Here is a 12,900-nt window from a genome sequence, read left to right on the forward strand (position 1 = left end):
CCCGCAGCTGCTCTCACAGGACTTGTGCTCCACAGCCTTCCCCAGCTCCGTTGCCCTTCCCCGGACACGCTCCAGCACATCCATGTCTCTCCTGAGCTGAGGGACCCAGAGCTGCACGCAGAACTCGCTGTGTGGCCTCGCCAGGGCAGGGGAAGGATCCCTTCCCTGTCCTGCTGCTCGCACTGTTGCTGATACAGGCACACTGGAGAGAGACGCTGAATATTTATTTCAGCGTTGCACAATCCTGGGTCCTCAGTGATGTTCCAGAAATCACGTACAGCAACTACTGAAACTTTTTACTTCATATGTATTTTAGAAAAAAAGAGGCATTAATGGTAATTGGCTAGAAGTTACCCAGTTCTCTTATTACTTAGTATTCTCTCTTATATTTGTCAACGATTTTTCTGTTTCCTGTACTGATTAGTCCATAGGCTCAGTCTTCCTCTTCTCTTGGGACTGTGGATTCCTTGATTTGATGGTCTGAGTTGCTGGCTCCGTCTCCCAGGATTACCTTTTACCCACTCAGAGCTGATTCAGCACAGCTGCCTAGTTGTCTCCTTTATCTTGGGAGTTCTGTCAGATGTCTTTGTGGCCTGTAAATTCTGCATTCTTTGTGTCCACTGTCATTGGTTCATCCTTCTTCCTACATCCTAAACCTTTGTTTATCTCCCACTAGGTCTGAGACCACTGAGTCACGTCAAGCCCTAAATCTTAATAAGGTTTAATAAAGCAATTCTACCAACAAGAAATTTGTCTTTCTCACCCCTGGACACCACTGAGAACTTGTTTGTTATCTGCTATCTGTTTCACAGATTAACCCTCTTTTTGATTAGGCTGCAATACAAAGGTCAAACAACATCCTTTCTTAAGAAAATTTTTATATAGTTCACATTTTGCAACAGATACAACAATGGTTTTGTTTTCTGGAACTAAATCTGTGTCTTCACTCTAACAAGCAATTCACATGTCTCTCATCAAGGTATTCCCTTCTTTCCTGCCATCTTCCAAAAACATCTGAAATGTTTAATTCATTGTGTAAAATAGGGCTGTTGCTAAACAAAGTCAGCATCCTAAACCAGGGAACTGTGATATGATGCTGCTTCTGTTTCTGAATTTAGAGTTCCTGGGAAGTCAGCAGTCCTTCATCTGCCGTAGGACATGGCACAGCCTTGCCCTGCACAGAGCTCGTGGGCCTGTGGTATTCCTCCATCACTCCATGCCTGCTGTGGATCCCAGGCAGGTGCCAGCTGGCATGCTTTAGTGACCCAGAGCATCCTGCTGTGACAAGCCTGACAGCATGAATTCATGGCTGGATGGCTGGAGTTCATGCTGTGGGTTGGCTGAGATTAAACATACTGAGGCCTGGCTGAAAAGGATCATTTGTTGGTAATATTTAATCATTACTGGCTTCCACCAGTTAGATCATTGCTCACTGAGAGTCCCACATGCAGTTTTGAAGATATGTTTGCTATAAAAATATCTGTGGTCATGCACTGAGTGAAAACTATTAAAATGTGCCTTGCTTATAAACTGGGGGAAGATCTATTCATAGGAGATATTTTAGAAAGTAAAATACCCATATAAAATGTGTGATATGATTTCTTTACCCACCCGTGTAACGCCTTCTACTTAGATTTTAGAATTTGAATTTGGTGGTGGCAAAAGGGAGCCTTGAGTTATTTATCCTGTTTTGAACAGGCATCCTATACAGGATAACTACTGCTCAGTAACAGGGGAAGCTCTGCACATCCATTCACTTGTGAGAGCACGGCTATGAACCAGAACCCTGGGTCTTTCCTGCACCAGTTCTTGCCTGTGCCTGTTGTCCTGAAGGCATGTTTCAGGCCCACAAACTCTGTCTGTGCTGTTCTCCTGTTAAGAGAACGAGCTGGGTGCTCCCTGTGTAGTACCCTGAGTGGATGTTCTGACTTTCTCAGGAACATTAACTGGAGAGAATATGTTATTTGCTCAGTAAGTAAGAAATTTATGGAAATATTTTGTAAATGTTACAGGAAGAATTGTGAAATCCCTGTAGCTCTCAAGACTAGGCAGTATTAAATAACTGGAAGATGTGCTGCATAATTTATGGTTGAAAAGAATTTGCTGATCAGGATTCTGTTTATTCCTGAGAAAAATAAACTAAAAGTGATTTGATGACAGGTCTGTCTGTAATGGAGCAGATGACCTTAGAGGTGTGGTACACATATTCTTTTGGTAGAATGATATGAATCATAGATGGGTTTGTGTGGTAACAGTCCTGACCTTTTGAAATCCATGGGATCTAGCTTGTATTATAATGATTCTGGGTATATTTGTCTGCAGGTTCCTGCAGTTCAGTTCTACCAGCATTTGCCAGAAGAAATAGGTGTTCCAACCTATAGTTGTGTTGTATTTTGCTGTTCTGCCTTTTGTTGCAGTAGGAATGCATGCTGCAGTACCACATGAGGTTTTGGGGCAGGTCATGCCTTGAGATAACACCATTGTGTTCACTAGTTCTTGCTTCGTTGTTGCTCTTGAATCAAGTTCTTGAAAAGTCATTCAATATTGACTGAAAGCCAGAGGAAGAAAAGGTTCGTGCTCAGGAGCTCCAAGGAAGCTGTGAAAAAGGTACAGATTTATCCTCTTTTTCAGTTAATCAATTTAAGTCTTGATGCTTAAAAGTAAGCTGTGAAACTTTGCTGCTGCAAGCTGTTGGAACAAAAGCTAGGTGTGATCTCTCTCTTGTTTTAGCTCACAAAATTGAAGATGGGGAATTGTTTACCTTGCAAGAGAGAGGCATGGGATGATGACATGAATAAAATTACAGTTACAAATGGAAGTTCTGCTGTTGTTTGTGTACCACAGGAGCATGAGAACATTCCACGGCAAAAAAAAAGAAAAAAAAAAAGGTATTAAGTCTTCCCTTTAAAGGAAGAAACTTCATTTTGTCTTAGACTTGTGGTTCATCACTTGCTTTAGTCTCTAGACTTTTGCCAAGACTGCTCTGCTTATCAGGATTGCTGACATAGTGGATAATCAGACTGTAAAACTTGCTGCCATAGGAAGTTACTGGGGCAAAATGAGGTCACTCACCCTAGAAGGCTTCAAAGAAAGATTAGGCATTTTGGAAGACCATAAAACTTTGTACAGTTAACATAAACAAAATGTCCTGGAAGGAAAAGACTTCCTGCTTTGGACTTTAACCTGAGATCTCACTTTAGACACTGAGCCAAACAATTCATGGGGACTGGCAGTTGGACATCTGGTCTGCTCGGGATCAGTGTGGTATTGGCAGCAGCTAAGGAAAATAGGACCTGGTTATTTATTCCATTTTTTCCCAGATTCTTAAGATCACTGTTTTCATACGTGCGAGTTTCTTTATCATGGCTTGTTCCTGGAATAGCACTAAGATTATGTTTCAAGGTGAATAGATCTCTGGGAGGGAATGAAGGAAGCAGAGTACCTTGAGTTTATTCTGCTTTTTTATTGTTGTTGTTGTTGCTGTGAATATTGTATTTATTTTCTTTTTGAGGATAAAATAAATAAAAAACAAGACCATAATCAGTTGCTTAATGAACAAAACCATCATATGCTGATCATTATTTCAGCACAGATGTCTGTAACTCAAATTCTGTCAATCTGCCCATGCAACTCTGTTCTTGAATTGCTGAGAACAACTGTGTGGGTGGATGTAGAACATAAAATTGCCATGTGCACTTATGTTTTGTTTATGCAGTACTCATTTTTAAGAGTACTAGATTGGATTTGCTTAATATTTGCTTTGTGTGTGTGTGTATACATAATATTTACAAATCCCCAAACTAGGAGATGATCACCAAGACAAACTCTATTAATGCAAGAGGCTGATATTGCAAACATGTTCAATTTGATTTATCAACTGAAAGAAATAAATTAAATCTATACATGCACTAAGGTGGTAGTTACCTCTAAAACTTGTACCTGAATTTATTGGTGCTTTTTCACCCATATGTACTCCATACATCAGAGGTGACTTGGAAATAGGCTTCTATTGACAACTAAGAGATTTCTCTTTCATAGATCTGTCAATACAGAAAATTAATAAAAATTGTAGAGTATTTTAAAATAGTAATATATTTAAAATATTAATATAGTTTTTACCTAAGTTTTTAATGTGTAACTTTCTCCTAACAGAATTCTTGCTTTTTTTGAAGGAGATGGTATTAGGGAGGCAGCCATTTATATCTTCTCCATAAATTTAGAAATAATTCTGTATTTCACTTCTGTTTCCTGGGCACTTCTTTGTCCTGAGATAAGGCTTTTACCTGTGAAATACTTCATAGCAATAGTTACTTACTAGCAATTTTGGCAATAAAGGCGTTGTGTTCACTGTTGTATGATGGGGATCAGGAATAATTTTTAAGGTTTTGGGTCTTATCTGGGGATATCTACCTCTTGTTACATATGTATAGTATCCTTTTCAGGTTCCCAAGCAGACCTTGTCTAAGGAAGTAAACAAAGGAAGTGAAAACTTGATGATGTCATTATTGTAAAGGCTAAAGAATGAATAACACTTCTGGGGCAGTAGGTTATGGTTTTTATAGACCATTTCTTTGCAATTGTGTATTACCTGAATAAAAGCAGAATGGAAGTTATGAAAACAATGCTTTATTCCAGGTGAGCAATTCTTTTATTATATGTTCTTTTATGCTCCAGTTTCTAGATGTGGAAAGCATTAGAGGAAACTACAGTAAATATTGCTTTCACTATTTTTCAGCTTTGTTGTCATTGCTTTTTTTCCCCCCTTGATTTTCAGAATTGCAGAAGCAAAGTAATTTTTTCATCTGATTGAGACATCAGTGTTGGCTGTCGGTAAAATAATAATCACATAAAAGCCCTGTTCATTCTAGTTTTGAGAGAGTAATTTCAAAATCTCCAGGCTCTATCTCTATGGTTTGTAAGACTTCCCAGTTTTGAATTGCTGCACTGTAAAGCTGGATATTTTGCCTCTGGCTACTGACTGTGACACGGATAACCAGAGGTCAAAGTTTATGTGCATGCTTTCTATGCTTTCTACTGCAACACATTTTCTTCTTTTATAACCAGAAGTGAAATCTCACGATTGCAGTACTTTACTGTTCCTGAACTTTTCCTTTAAACACTGTATGTGTAGGGAAATAAGTTCCCAAATAAAATGAATGGTATCCTTGGACATTGAGAGGTAAAATGCATCTTCAAGGTTTTCTGTTTTCATAGTGCCACCAGTCTTCTTTCACCTCTTCCTTTTCCCTCCCTGGGCTGTAAGCATTTCTCTCTCAAATAATCTACAGTACACAGCAAAAGTTTCTTTTTCTCAGATATGTTGTAGGTATTGGAGGAAGATGCATTGTCCTTGAATTTAATTCCATCTTTTCAGCATTTTCATGTGCAAGTTCACAGGTTGGAGTCCAGAGACAACCACATCGTCAGTGCAGTATTATAACAAAATTTCCTGAATAAGTCAATATTATGTTATAAACAAAGAACCCAGATCACCAAAAACCTCCCTTGCAGTTGTGTTAGAGGAAATGTTCTGTACAAATGTCTCATTTGAAAAAGATCAATAGTAAGGTGTTGTGATGGATGAGAGAAAGATGGCATGCAGTGTTTCTCAGTATTAACAACTAAATTACAATTGTGTAGGAACCAAACAGGACAATTTATGCCTGGGGGCTTGACTTGAATACCTAAGTCTTTTGCTTTCTTGGCCCACTGCCCACTTGCCACTCATACTTAATTTCAGTTGTTATGAGAACACATTTCAGAACATTCTATACAGCTATATTTGGATTTAGTCTGTCCTTTCCCAACAATAACTGCTCTGTATTTACTCTAGCAAATCCATGGAGAAGGCAATAATCAATGAGCATGTAGCATTGCCAACACCAGCTGCTCAAAAATCATGAGATTGGGTTTAAAAACTTGTCAGTTTATTAATATTTTAGTACATGTCACGTTTTACCACTTCTCTGTCATGCCTCAGCTATAAAGAACATGTGTAGATGAAAGTCACCTTTCACGTGATGAATTTCAGTAACAATTTTCATAAGTAATAAATTTCAAAAGTTAGAAACATCTGTGTTGTAATGTGCTGAAGATATAAACTGTTGGAGCTCCACCCTCAAATTAGGGCAGAGTGATCTCTGGGTACATGCTGAGGCAATACTCTGACAGAATGCAAATGAATGAATTCATGCTGTTCAGGAAGAAGCAGGAATAACAGAAGTTTTTCCACCAGAGGATCCCTGTTTCCTACTTACTCACCAGCTGGTGCCTTCAAGTAGCAGTACTTTACACCTAAGCATCCTTGTGAGAGCACTAGACACATCTTGTAAAGCCTTTTGGTTGTGTTGTAGCTAAGAATGAGTCTAAGATGCAGAGCCAAAGAGTCATCTCCTGGGTTGCTCCTGGACACGGTTTTCCATGGCAGGGAAACTCTTATAGCCTTTGGCTGAGTCTCTAGACTGAGTGAATAGGAAACCAGGACCTTGCAGTGTGTCTGCCATAGCCACTTACACAAGATCCAGGCTAAGAAAAGTCTGGACCAGCAACTCTGGTGAAATGTCTGCAGTTCTGTGGATCTATAAATGTAAAACAAAAGTTGTCCAGTGTGTTAGAGAGGAGAAATTGAAATATAAGGAGCAAAATCAGGCATTTTCTTCAGATATATTCAGCAGAGAAGCTTTAATCAAAAATATGCTTTTGGAGTGAACCTCCAAATCATACTGGTGCTTAGGTTTGTATCCCTGAGGAGGCTTGGTGCTCACAAATGGGATGGCATTTTGGATGAATCTGGGCTTCATGGTTGATGGTGAGATGCACTTAAGTAACACAATGTGCTCCAGATGGTGTGGGTATCAGATTCTCTGCATCATCTCTTTCATTCTGCACACCACTCCTCTTCTGTCCACTCTTTTCTGGAGTATTTTTAGAGTATAGTTACTCCTGTAACTACAGCTTAATAAATTGTGGAAGATGTGGAAGATAAATTGTTGGAGATGCAAGGATGGATTGTCTATATCCTAATACCTGCCTAGAATCCTTTTCACATCTACTACCTATAAGCTGTTCTTCTAAGTACTGCTGTGGGATAAAGCCATTCAGAGCTGGCTGAGCTATCACTATATTCAGGCAAAAGGTTTGTCTTGGCTCAGATTGATTGTCAGCAGGCAATTCTAAGGGGTTCTATTTGACTATTCACAAAAAAAAAAAAAGTTTAAGTTGAGTAATACCAAGGTCAGTTGTCTGGTTACTTGAGAAATCTTTCTTATAAAAAACATTATTTATTTATGAATCATCTAGCATATCAGATATAACATAAAAATACATTTTTGCCATGAGATCAGTGTCTCCTGCATTGAAAATAATGCACAGTTTTGATGACATTTATTTTTGAGGATTGCATTCTGCCAGCAGCAGGAACCATTACTCCATGATATCTTTCAGCTGACAGTCTCCTAATTATCTTTCCTGCAGCATCCTGTAGTCTCACTGACATTTTGTAAGCATGTTCCATTTATGGATCAGTCTCTTCAGATGGTAGTGTAACTCCTGTTTCAGGAAGTCTTGAAGGAGTTTTGATGTGTCTCCCCCTTTGCCTTGCCACATGAACAATGGTGGCTTTCCTTTATAAACACCCTGTCTGCTGTTGTATACCTTTCTGTGCTTTCTTACTGCTATCAGCAGAGGGATACTGTAAAACTGGGAGTACAAGCAGATAAAAGAACTATCTAGCCCTTATCACAGCATTTCCCTGCATAGGAGAAAGAAGTTCAGAAGATCAGGTTACAGCGTGGGAGAACACTGGTGAAGTCCCCTGTGAGGGGAAGAGGGAAGCTCAGTAACAGCTCTGCTGGGAAGAGGACTGAAGTGTGCTGGAGTGAGTAGAGTAACAGCAGGGAAAGCTGAAAGGAACTGTTCCTGAGCCAAGTCCTTGCACACATTAAAGGGTTGCAGAAATAGGGAGCCCTCCAAGTAAATGCTGCTAGCAACATCTGCCTCTGCATTGTGCAGGAACTTTTCTTTGGCAGAACACACACAGCCTTACAGAGCCTATAGATAGATTGGGGTTCTTCATACTGTGCTTTGCATCTCTATTTATAGATTCCTCCCAAGGAAGACATGACCTGTGTGAATGCAGGTGTGTGTAGGTGGATGGAAGCACTTGCTGACCACACAACATCTGAGTGAAAATTTTGTTGGAAACGTGTCTTTTGACAATATCCTCCTTCCTAAAGATTTTTCACAGAAAATTTTGCTGAACCATATCTGGCTCTCTTGTCTTGCGTAGGTTCTGTGATGGCAATTGCTCACAGAGAGTTTCATTTGGCTCAATATGTAGCAGCCTAGGCTTTTAAAATGGGAAAATCTGAGTTCTGTTTTCACAGGGAATATCAAAGCTTGCAGTACCATTGGTGGGGCAGGCATGTTCTTTTTAAAGAGCTCTATCCTATTCTACAGCCTGAGGGAGCTGAAAAGGAGCGGTGAGGAGGTGTAGAAATAGAGATTTGGCACCATGATTTTACATGCTTTTTGCTTTACATACTCCTGATTGTTTCCCCTTCTGACAGTTCTCTTTTGCAGATTTTGCAGTGTGGATCTGATGTGATTATGCTTTCCTGAAGGATTCCCCATCTCCTTTAGGCTACAGTTTGTTGCTCACTGTTCAAAGGCAGAAGGGAAATGCTTCTGTGCATCCTCAGAATTGCTGGAGGCACCACTTTGACTCCATTAAATTGCTTGTCCTGGATCCAGTTGCCACCAAACAGACGGTGTGAGATTATTATGATTTGAAACAAACGCAAGCTTCTTAGCACTTGCTAAACACTTGCCTTGTAATGCAGAGATTACACTAACATAATAGGAGCCCAATTGCTACAAATTCTCTCTTTGCTTTCACAGGTTATTAAATTAATAGAACTATGTTAGGAGAGCTTCAGGGAGAAATGAACTGAGATGAGCTCAGCTATTTGGAGCATGGTGCTAATAACCAAGATTTTGGCTTTCATCTCTGTAGGGGCCATTGACTTAGGTGTTGGACTTTATGATCCATGTGGGTCCCTTCCAACTCAGTATATTCTGTGATTTGGTGACAAGTAATGAGAACTACATCCTTACCTTACAGGAAAGTTTCATTGGCATAGACAAGGGAAACAGTCTTCAAATGCTATTAAAAGCACTTTATTTAAGATCCCATATGCTTTCAGTGTAATCTAAGAGCTGACATAGATTCACACACAATCTAGTTTGAACTTAAGGACAATGCCTATGTGTGTTCCCTTCTGTTCATTTTTGGATGACTGCAGTCTTAAAGTTTAAAAAACTTTCTTAAAACAGGTTTAAAAACAATCCAAAAAAAACATAAAATATGATTTACACTTTTCATGTATAAAGAGGAAACAAAAGACCTAATAGAGAGTTTATGGATTACTGATGACTGCTGGTAAGTAAGTGCAGGTTTCTACAATGGACTTGATTTTTCCTCTGAACTGTAACATTCAACCTAAGTATCTTTTGATTCAGGAGAACTGTATCTTATTTGAGCAGAGAAAACTCTTGTGCTTATCTTCTTGCTTCAGTCTCCCAGAAAATTTATCTTGTTTAGCAGAGCTTTTGCTTCATACTCTTTTTGAAAAGCAAAATAGTCAGTATTGTTTGTAGTAACAATATTGACTTCTTTAAAATAGTAGGAGAAAATGAATAAGGATGTCACTTTGGAAGCCAAATTACAGATCTGAGCACAGGACCACTTGCTGCATATGTTACTGATAGCCTTGGAGCATGAGGAGTTGGCTGATATGGTGCTGGCCACAACTTCAGTCTGTGTCAGCATCGAAAGATTATGTTTAGGGTAGCAGGTATCATGAGTAAAGGCAGTGTAGGGACTCTCCATGCTGAGATGGCACATTTTCATGGGAGTTTCCAGTGGTCATCTCTGAAAGGAAAGAATGTGATTTTTGGGGATGTTTTAAGTCAAAGCCTTCTGTTGAATTTTGTGTGTATTTTGAATTGTTCCCTGCAGAATTCAGTTGCTGGGGCTCCTTAGTGTGGATGCCCCATGCTTTCTGGTAGTCATTAGCACTCCACAGAAATGGAAGCACTTCTGAGTGGCACGAGACAGTGCCAGAGCCACCCTCATTGTCCTGATCAGAGAGACTGCATCTGCACAGAGACACATTCAGGAAACCTTTAGATGGAAATATTAAATCATAAATGTTGGCAATATAAATTGTTGTCACAGTGTGTAATCCAAAGAAATAGATGAAAGCTTTTTCCTTAGCAAAGAAGGCAGGTATTAGTTGGCTTACACTTGCCATGCATGAGTGGTCTTCTTAACTCTTTTTTTAGCATAGGTACTTGAGGGACAGGATACTTGATTTATATAAGAATATACTTATAAAAATGAAGGTAGGAGAGCAAAGAACAGGCAAGATGGGATGGAAGATATGTCGGCTGGCACTGTGCTTTAGTAATACTTGGTGCCAGCACAGAAGCCTGCAGGTATGGCCAGCAGCAGAAAGAAAATGGGGCAGCTAGGAAAAGGATAAAAACCAAAAAATGAAGAAAAGGGATGGAAAGTGAGTCACTTAGGACTTCATTGCACAGAGCCTTTTGCATTGTTTGGTTTAATATTTTTAACCTCTCCCTGTCCATCTGCTTTATTTCCTTTTTTCATTACTCTTCCACCTGCTCTCCATAATATTCCTGTACTTCACATGATAATCCTGAACTCTTAGTAAGGGTAAGTCTCCAAACAGGGAACATATTTATGTATTAAGTCCTCTTACCAATATTAAACTGGTTTCCTCAATACAGCAGTGAAAGCCTAACAGTTTCCAAGGCTGGTAGTTGCTTTGAGTGTGACTATTACATGCTGGTGGAAGTGGATCAGCCACTGAAAGTGTTCTGTCCAAGCTTGGCCAGTTTGTTTTACAGCTTCTTGGTAGAAACAGCAGTTTAGAGTAATCAACGAAAAAAAGCAAAGAAGTACAAATCTGCACTTACAACATCCCACTGGTAATGCAGCTCCATCCTACTGGCAGAAGCAGGTGGCCAAAGGCCGATAGGTGATCATTACTGCAGAGCTGAGAAGGGATTTGAATGGCCTGTGGGATGTGAAGCACCAGGATAGACTCTGGACCAAGGATGGAATGAGGATGATTTAGACTATTTTGTATTGCTTTGTAAAAGCTTTCGTTTGCGTGACTGTTTTTTCCCCACTATATATGACATTTATTGTGGAGGAGGAGAGAGCTTTTTATCCTGCACTGACACAGAGAAATGTATGGATATTTATTCTAAGCTGTCTAATCTGAACTGCATTTCAAATGTGAATGGGACAGTCTGTATGAAGAGAAGGCAAAGGTAACAGCAGCCTCAGTCTGTGGATGTTAATGTTTAACCTTAATGCTTCTTGAGTGAGGATTAGGTGAAAGCAGAAAGATCTAAGAAAACAAGATAGAGATGCTGAAGATGAAATCTGCTATAAAGAGGAGAGCAGATGAGTTCATGGTCCTTGGTCTTATGTTGAGGGCACCTTCGTATTTATATCCAAGACCTTGTCTTCCATAACCCCGATGACAAATAGATTTTCTAAAATAAAATTCATCTTAGCTAAATTTCATTCACTGCTGGTTACCTGGCTCCCTTGAAGAAGATTTTTCCTTTCAGACATACCTGGTTTTTAAGCCTCTTGAGTCAATGGAGAACAAAAGGCTGCTGTGACCTATAGGCTGAGTTTCTATGAGAACCAAAGAGGTAGAGCTTAAAGACACTGCACCCAAAGGCAGAGATACTCAGGAATCTATTTAAGTTTGAGGGCTATAAGGAAGAATGTCTGGCAGGAGGCCAGATTTGTATTTATTTTAATTTAAGTAATTTTGTTAGTGATGCCTTTCTTTTCAGTTAACCTCTGCATGACTATACTCGGTGAATACATCGTTGGGATTGTTTTTCTCTTTTAATCTTTAATGGCATGTGTACAACAGAATCCTTTTATAGCATCGAGGATTCAAGATGCTATCTTAATAAATGGCCCCAATTTTACTAATTCATAACATCTCATCAAATGTCATCAAGTTCAAATATTAAACCCTAATGACAGAAATCCTCATTAGGCACTGTGCTGTCTTGGCACAGCCAGCACAGCTGACAAGGCCTTTAGCAACAGAGAGAGAGAAAACCCTGTCTTCTAAGTGCTGTGTCCTCTGTGAGGCTCTCTAAATTGAGGAGAAAAAAATCTGTTAACACTTAGTAGTTAACAGTATATCAGGCTCACCAGATAAGCTACACTTGTGCTACAGAGAAATGCCATCTTGCCTGCTTGTACTGTTACGTGCTTTGATTCGTGTTTCAGTATTGAATTGTAGGGGTTTTGGGAGCAGCACTGTAATTTCTGATCTGTAGCTGTTAAGTTCTTAGTACAACTGGTCCTCTCTGTGGCTCCTAGTTACTACAATATTGGTTAAAAAAGCAGTGCAAAAAATATAAAATAAAAATATAAAAGCAGAAGTGGAGGATTTCTGGAGTGCATGGGTAAGAATTCCAGTACTGAAGTTCTAGATTCCCTAGATTTTCACGATCTTCTTTAGTGTTTCCTTTTTTAAATCCTTATTGCAAAAAAAAAAAAAGTATAAAATGTTCCCCAAGGCGAAAAGAATCAATCTTCTTTTGGAGGATTCTATGCATTTACAGTTGTATCACGAATTGATGGAAGGTGCAAGTGCTGAGCATATCTGCAAAACAGTAACTGTGTTTAAACATTTAAAAAACCCCTTCTGCTACCAAATATTTTAGAAGTCCTTTTAGGAAAAACACTTCAAAAATACTTCTATGAGTATGTGGACATCTGCTTTATTTCTTCTGTTTCTTCTCTGTCTGATTTTATGTAAAAAATTTAAAGCT

General features: G+C 39.2%; 1 protein-coding gene across 1 annotated transcript in view; it reads left to right on the forward strand.

The window, feature by feature from the left end:
* MTA3 (metastasis associated 1 family member 3) overlaps positions 1-12,900 on the forward strand; it is a 300,754-nt gene that overhangs the window by 27,059 nt on the left and 260,795 nt on the right. The gene's annotated exons all lie outside the window — the stretch shown is intronic.

This window comes from Passer domesticus, chromosome 3 (genome assembly GCF_036417665.1).
Source record: "Passer domesticus isolate bPasDom1 chromosome 3, bPasDom1.hap1, whole genome shotgun sequence".
In the NCBI taxonomy this organism is placed as follows: domain Eukaryota; kingdom Metazoa; phylum Chordata; class Aves; order Passeriformes; family Passeridae; genus Passer; species Passer domesticus.